Below are 8,388 nucleotides of genomic sequence, written 5' to 3'. Positions count from 1 at the left end.
ATTTCCATTAGGTGGTGTACACATCCACGCATAACAGCACATTTTTGGGAGCGGTGGTGGATGGTATTTGACCATCCACCACACACTAATCGTGAGGTGCCCATGTACTTCCTTAGGAATTTATGGGTTGAGTTTGAGTTGGGTTTGAAGCCCAACTATTTTGATATGAAAGCATTTCAGGGGGTTGGTAGAGGGATGCCTCAGGATAGGCCTGAGGCAAAGCTGAGTGATAGAATGAGAAACTGCAGGCGAGCTAAGCCCCTTGTACCTCTTCCTGCACCTGTTGTGCCTGCTTCTCACCATCATCATGCAATTTCATCTACTTTTACCCATTTGAGTGCCCTTTCAGGCAATTTAGTACATCAGTGGACGTAGGCGGTACATGTTCCTCCACTTGGACATGTTTGTACTAGCTGTTGAGGCATATGCACAGGCCCCCAGAGCGATCCTAGTGTAGCACATGATGGCCATTATGCTGAGGGTGCATATTTTGATGATGATGTATACGCTACCCGTGGTGATGGTAGTGACGAGATAGACGTGTCATCACTTGTTGACCTCATGCAGCAGGGAGAGCTTGGAGAGAGTCAAGAGCAGTAGGTAAAATTTTAATTTCAATATAAATATAAAGTGCACATAATTATTTACTTTCTACATATATGTGTAATTATATTAACTATATTAATTTGTACTTTTCAAATAACAGAGGATGGATGACACTATTCCTCCTAGGAGGCAGTATAGTCTTTTTCTAAGACCTACAGATGTTGGCGTTCCTTATATAGTATGCACTTTGAATTACACTCTAAAAATGTACATTCAAATTTGAATTTAATAACATGTGCTCATATGTTCTTTTTATTTGATTTTTTAGGGATTGTCTGCATCTACACATACCGATGTTAGTACAAGTCCTACTCCAGTTACCATTGAGGCACAGCCTCAAATACATGCGGTATGAACTTTTGACTGAAGAAAAATAATTTGTATTATTTTTATGTATGTACATTATTATTAACTTGTAATCTGAACAATTTTGACTCACATGTATATATATTTTATGTTTTTTGATTTTAGGAACAGGAGCATGGATATCATACTATTCCATACAGGCCTTGGTATAGTCTATTTTTGACTCCATCTTATGATTATCGTGCTAGCATACCTATAGACACATTTGTGACATTGGCTACCACTCAAGTATGATATATACATTATATATACATGTTTAATTTATAGTGTATAAAAAATGTAGTATACAAATTATGTACTTTGTAATTATATTCATTTATATTTAATTTTGACTAAACATTTATGTATCCATTTTTTTAGGAGTACGTCACCACGAGTGTTGCTGAGAGCACAGGACTTAGCCAGATGGAGGTACCTACATTGTCATTTGAGGTCAGTATGGTGATTTATGTACATAATTTATAGCTCATTATGCTCTAAAATCAAATTAAAAAAATGTATGTATTGTAAATTACAGGACCTCACCACTGCTGCATTTGGTAGTTTTGACAGTGCACCTCTTCCCGTTACTGAGGGACACCCATCTCATGTGGTATAATTTATTTTATTATGTAGTGAATATTTAATTTATTTGCAAGCTAGATTTTGAGACCCATTTCAATCAAGCAAGTACATGATAAGACGTGCCTTCTGTTACACAGGGTGATACATCTACCTCACAGGGTGTTCGACATGACGAGATGATGCATATTACACATGATGATCCATCTGAGTCCTCTTCACGTGGAGCAAAGAGGACATTTGATCAGATAGATTAGGTCTTGTTGGCACCTATAGATTGTGTTTTTATGATGTGTATATATATATATATATATATATATATATATACTATGATGTATGTACACTTTGTGTTAGGATAGTTAAAACTGTATGTTAGACCATGTACTATTTTTTATGATTTCTTATCATGCTTGTGTATGTAGTACATATATTACTATGTTTCACCATGTTTTAAGTATATTCAAACCATTTTCTTTATTCTGACATATTTTATTCATGAACATATGACACATTTTGTAAGTATATATGCAAGATGAACAATAATTTTAACTATCTATAGAGCATTATTGGATAAATATCACATCAAATTTATGCATTGAGATAATTCATACAAATAAAATTGACCTAATCGATTAAAAAATGTATTGATAACGTACCTAACAATGTGTCCTAATTTGTCTCCATGAAACCAATCCCTCAAGATTATCTAACACATCATTAGGAATATGAAAATTATGTTCAGACACTTTACTATCATACTGACATGTTTGTTCAGTAGTTGGTGTTTCTATGTCTACATTCATGCAATTTTTATTTTTAGACACTTTACTATTTTCATTGTTATTTGGGATTTGAATATCATTTTCAAATTTTCTTGGCATTTCTTTTGGGGCAGGCATTTCAATTGGAGTGTTTTGTGCATGATCGTTTGACAATTGCTTCTCATGAAGAAAATCTAAATTGTTTAAATTGTAACCTGCTTCTAAAAAATCACCAATTTCATCATGAGAGAAAATTTGAGGGTTTGGAGACACACCTATATTGAACGCATAATTAGAATGTGCACCTGAATTTTCTTGTATTGGGTTCTCTTCTTTGACTTCTTCATCCATCGTGGTATCTTCAATGTCTTTCTCCTTTGAAACATTGTTCAAGTCTCTAATTCTCTATCTTCTCTCTCGTTGACGTTGTGCTTCATTCTCTTTATTTACTGCAATCTCCTCATCTATCAGAACTCTTGCTTTCTTATTTCTTCATTGTTTTGATCCCATGTTTGTACTAGTTTTGAATTTGAATCAGTAGCCTACAAATTTTATAAGAGGACAAGAAAATAGAATAAGCGTGACGAAATTCGGTGTTGCAAGTTGAAACTATTGTTCAATCATTGAAATTGGGTCAGTGGGGCAGCTTTTGGGACCCAACAGGTACATCAAAAATGAGTACCCAATTTTTTAAAAATCGGGCACCCAATTTTTTAAAACTCGGGTACCTGTTTACAAATCGGGTACCTGAGTTTTAAAAAATTGGGTGCCCGATTTTAAAAAAATTGGTATAATAGTTTAAAGAAATTGGGCACTCGATTTTTGAATTACAAATCGGGTGCCCGATTCGTGAGACATGAGTGGGAATTTGGCATGGCGTCCAACTTTTGCATGGGGTTTTACCTTGGGGAAAGGCATGGCATAGGCTTGGTCCCACGAAGCCATGCCTTTGTACTCCTTTTTTTTTCTAAGGCATTTAATCGACAATTTCTGATATTGCCATAATTTTTTTATAGTCATTCTTATTGAATTTTTTGACGAGACAAAAACCCATTATAGGTCTTGCTGTTTTGATTTCAAAAATGTAAAATTTATAGTGTTATTAGTTTATTTTCTATTTTCCCATTATTTATTAATCAAATCTATCTCCTAAACGTTAAAAAGTGACATTCACTAAAACTTTAATAAATTTTTTATTTTATAAATTTTCTTAAATTAATTTATATGTCATCAATCTACATACAATTATTTTGATGTTAAAAAAAAAATTGAAAAAAGTGAGATTTTGATCAAATTATGTGGTCTGTACACGAGAGGTTTTAAAATTTACCTTTATAGCCAATTAATAATTAATAATAAAAAAATTATTCAATAAAAAATTAAGAAAAATATTGTCATCAATCTTAGGTGTATTATGTAACTCCCTTTAAAAGCATTTGCAAAAATTCATTTATTTGTGTCAAATTATGGTGTCCGTACATGAGCATGGTATGGTCTTGAAATAGGCATTTTGAAAAACTGGTTTTTAAAGATTCATACCAAAAAAATAATCTCTAAATACCTCAAATTTTGACATCAATTGACAAAAAATTTCAAAAACAAGAAAAACACTTCCACTTTTTGGCCAAAAGTGAGCGCCAACTTCTTGCACTGACCCATATTCCTACCTTCAAATATCAAGTCATGGCAGTGAACCAGTTTGAGAAGAGCTTGCTTTCCTCTCCTTCTCCTTCAATTCTGAAATCCCCTCTAAAACTAGAGGTTGGGGGAACACTCAAAACCCTTTCAAAATTGCCTCTAAATAAGATCCTAAACTCAACCACCTCTAAAAAAATGTCATAACTTCCCCACTTGCCCAAAAGTTCTAGAGGCTTCTAAACTCAACAAGACCTAAGGCTAACCTCAAGGTGGAGTTAAAGTCATCCAACTCGTGATGAAAACTATCAATTTTCACAATAAAACAAAAATAGGATTTTTGAGTGAGCATAAAAGTCAACAAATGGGGTTAGGTGGGTGGAAAATGCCCCATCCCATACCCATACCCCTTGCATATCTAGATTTCATGATTTTAGGGTTTAGGGATTAATTTGGGACCTAACAAATCCTAGGAATTTTTAAGATGATCAAACAATCTAAAAAATGCAGATTAAACACTAATCTAGATTAGAGGTAATTAATGTTGATTAAGCCATGATTAGCAAAGAGGTCACTAACTTAGTCTGACTTAGATCTTTGGGGTACTTGGTTAACCCTAATTATCATGATGGAATGCATATACAATTCATGAGTGTCGAGTGACACTACAAAAGCATTGTTACAAAATATTAACATTTATGGATTATAGAATAATACATTCATTCAACGCACAATATGAATAAAATACAAACAATGGGGTTTACATCCTTCATCAAACTTAACCCTAATTTTTGCAAATAGTACCTGGGGTTCAGTTTCTTTTTTCCATTTAGATTTCTCGACTAAATATCCTGCACACTCACTGCACACATCAGTAGCTCAATAAAATCACATGCATATATGTATATAACATATTAAGGAAATCACATAAATCAAACATCCATCTTTCAAATAATCAGTTGTTTATCTTGTTCTACTCATATTCTCAATTAGTAAAATTGCATAATCAATGTGTTAATTCTGCATTCACTTACTTCATCAGAATACATGTCCATAAAACATTAAATGATGAAATCAAATATATAAAAGTAAACATCACACAACATGAAATAACATAATATGTTCAGTGTATCCGATAGTGTCTCAACATATCGAGTCATGAGTATCAAAATAATAATGTATCAACTGTGTTACGATGGGTCAGTGCGAGGCCTCACAGATTTGAACTTTGAACTTGAACTCCTAAAACCTAAATCTTTACCATAGAACATGAACTTTTAGAGTTTAATGTTTGAGCTTTAAAGATCAAATTAAACATAATCTCTCAATGGTGTCTCTTTCATGAATTAAGCTTTGCATAGGAATCATTAGTAGTAAAAACTAATGATTAACTAAAAAAATTTAGTAATCTTTTCTATGGGATAGATTTTGAAAGTTTTAAACTTAAATGATGAGATAATTCTTACATATCCATACACTTAGTTTCATAAAGACCAAGATTAAACTGAGTAGTAAGCAGCATTAATACTTCTTACATGTAATCTATTAAGATGCCGCAAGTTCTAATGATTTGAGAAGAGATTCTATCAATATACCAAAGTTGATATAGGACAATTCAAGAATGCTACCAAGTCCCATAGATGGCATACACGCACTAGGGCATTGGAAAGAACATCCAATGAATTCTAGCAAGTTTTTGTGATCTACTAGCCCAAGAAATCCATGGGCATATATTATATATTTGAAGCCATGTACTTGTATTTTCTTTTGGGTTCTCCTATCAAACCATGGTTTTATTATAAACCATATTTCCTTAAATCTTATAGAGGATTTACTGAGGAACATTTTCCCAAGGTGTTCAGATTATAAATCTTGTTTTCTTTTAGTGCTTCAACTAAACAAATTAAGTGAAAGAATATGATCATTAAATCGCTTGAGAAAATCAATTACAAACCATAATTTGAACTTATATATCTCTAAAAGAAGTGTTATGACATTGTATTGCATTCATTATTAATTTTTTCATCTCTTTTATTATCCATCTCCTTAGATGGATAATACTATTCAATTTCTAAGAATGTTGTAATTCTTTCTCATTGTTGGCAGTAATTTATAATTTTCTCTCTATAAATTAATATTTTATTTTGATTTTGTCAAAATAATGTGCTATGGACCAAGGTGGATCGGAGATTACTTGAGGAGTTGTAGGAGGATTGCCATAATTTGGTTTGATTTAAAGTAGGGTTTTAACAAACAAAGGGAAATTGGTGTCTTGACCTAAAAAATAGCCTTTTCTTTTACTTTTATTTGGAAGATCTTATGACTGCTATTTTCAAATCTTGTTGATGATAATTGTTACTTAGGCCTTTTGGTGAGTCAAGGACTTAAACAAGAACACTAGCAATTGTTTATGACATGGTATGATGTCATACATACCTAAAACATTTCCCAATCGTTGGTGTATTGAAAATTCAGACAATGCTCTTTTCTAGGATTTCCTTATACACTTTCATAAATGAATAATAGAAAAAAATTAAATGGAAAATTTGTTAAAGTCCATGTAATGTAATTTTTACTGCCAATAAGTTTTATTGCTTGCTTCTTATTTATTTTGTGGGGACAAGATCTCTATTAATAAAATGCAATGATACACTCAAATCAGTCCCAATTTATAGAACAATATGTTGCAGATTTTAAGAATGCTAATAAAGTTTCAAATAGAATCAACATGAAAACCTTTTGAAAGGAATAGAAAAATTAATATAAATCTTTGAAAAAATAAATAGTCTCTTGAACAACAACAAAATTAAAAATAAGTAAAATAAGTTTAGTTACTAATTTGAGTTCTGTTCTAAATTCCAATTGGAAGAATTAGTTTAGTAGTAGGATAAAATTTTGGAAAGGGTTTTAAGTCATTATACAAAAATATGTAAAAATTATATGTGTACATATTTATAAAGTCCAGAAGCATAGGTTAAAACTAGATTGTCCCATAGTATTATAAAATCATATGAAACCATAGAGAAACTTTAAACTTGTAATCATAGCATCAAACTCGTGAAGAAACTTAGAATAAATTCTAGGCTAGAAGAATACAAATAAATGTGTTTATTTAGAACATGGTAACCTTGGTTTTTCCTTTAAAAAACATCTAAAAATTAGTGTGTTTTATTTACATTAAATTTAATTTAGTTTACCTTAAATTATATTTTCTCCAATATAAGTTCTTTGTGGTGTTCAATTTTTTCATACATGTAAATTTCTTATAATTATTTTAAAAAAATCTATTAAGAGCTAAAATCGTTAAAGCACATTTTTTAGCTATATTGAATATTCTTAAATCCTACTATTTTATTGAAAAATATTTTCATATTTCTAATGTTATACAAAAACTTTTAATTGCTATAGCCTCTCCCCAATATTCACTTGGGAGTCACTTTGCTTTCATTGTGCTCATTGCCATCTCAGCAATCATATGCTTCCTGTAAGACACTCCATTTTGCTACGGAGTATAGCTAGTTGTAAGCTCCTTATTGGTATCATTTTTCCTACAAGAACTTATAGAAAAATTCAAGGTATATTGCCCCCCTCTATCTGACCTTAGAACCTTAACATAATGTCCATATTATTTTCCAGCCTGGACTTTAAACTCTACAAAATTATCAAATGCATTAGATTTACTTTTTTTAAAAATACACACATGTCCTAAAACTGAAATCATCTATGAATGTCATAAAATAAGTCCTCCCCCCAATAGTACTGGTTTGCATCAAAATGCACCAACTTTAGTCTCTTTACCCATTTAGAATTACCAAAATTAAAGGGAAGCCTATGTTTCTTACCAAAAATACAAGTCTAACACTTGTCACATGATACTATAATATTTGGAAAACTATGTACCATTCTTTTCTTCGATAATAAATTTAAACCAACAAAACCAAGATGTCCATACCTAAGATGTCATAGCTTGGAGGGGTCTTTAACCATGCTCTTTAGAGCTGATTGTTGATGTACTATTGTACATGCATTCTTGGGAAGTGCAATAAAAATTTGAGAAGAGAAATATGTCTCTGTTCTCATTGGAAACATCATGTTCCTTGTCATTTGAACTACTACAAGAATATTCTTACTTGCATCTTTCACATGAATGACACACTTTTTATTTTCCATCAGAACTATGTAACCATTTTGAATGAGTTGTCCAAAACTCATCAATTTGTGCTTTATACCTAGGGCAAAAGAAACATTTTGAATTTCCCTCTACTCACTGTGCTTGGTGCAGACTATGATAGATCCATTGCCAACAATAGAGATGATTCTACTATTCCCCATTCTAATTTTAGATTTGAAATTAGTATGAATAAATGAAAATAGGCTTTCATTATAACTCATGTTGTAGCTACATCCACTATCCAAATACCATATCTCGAGGCTGCCTTCTTCACCAATGTTGTACATG

This window comes from Cupressus sempervirens, chromosome 9 (assembly GCF_028749045.1).
Source record: "Cupressus sempervirens isolate cs-2001-9-10 chromosome 9, ASM2874904v1, whole genome shotgun sequence".
Classification (NCBI taxonomy): Eukaryota; Viridiplantae; Streptophyta; class Pinopsida; order Cupressales; family Cupressaceae; genus Cupressus; species Cupressus sempervirens.
The sequence above is the reverse complement of the archived record's forward strand: the minus strand, read 5'-3'. Positions refer to the sequence as shown.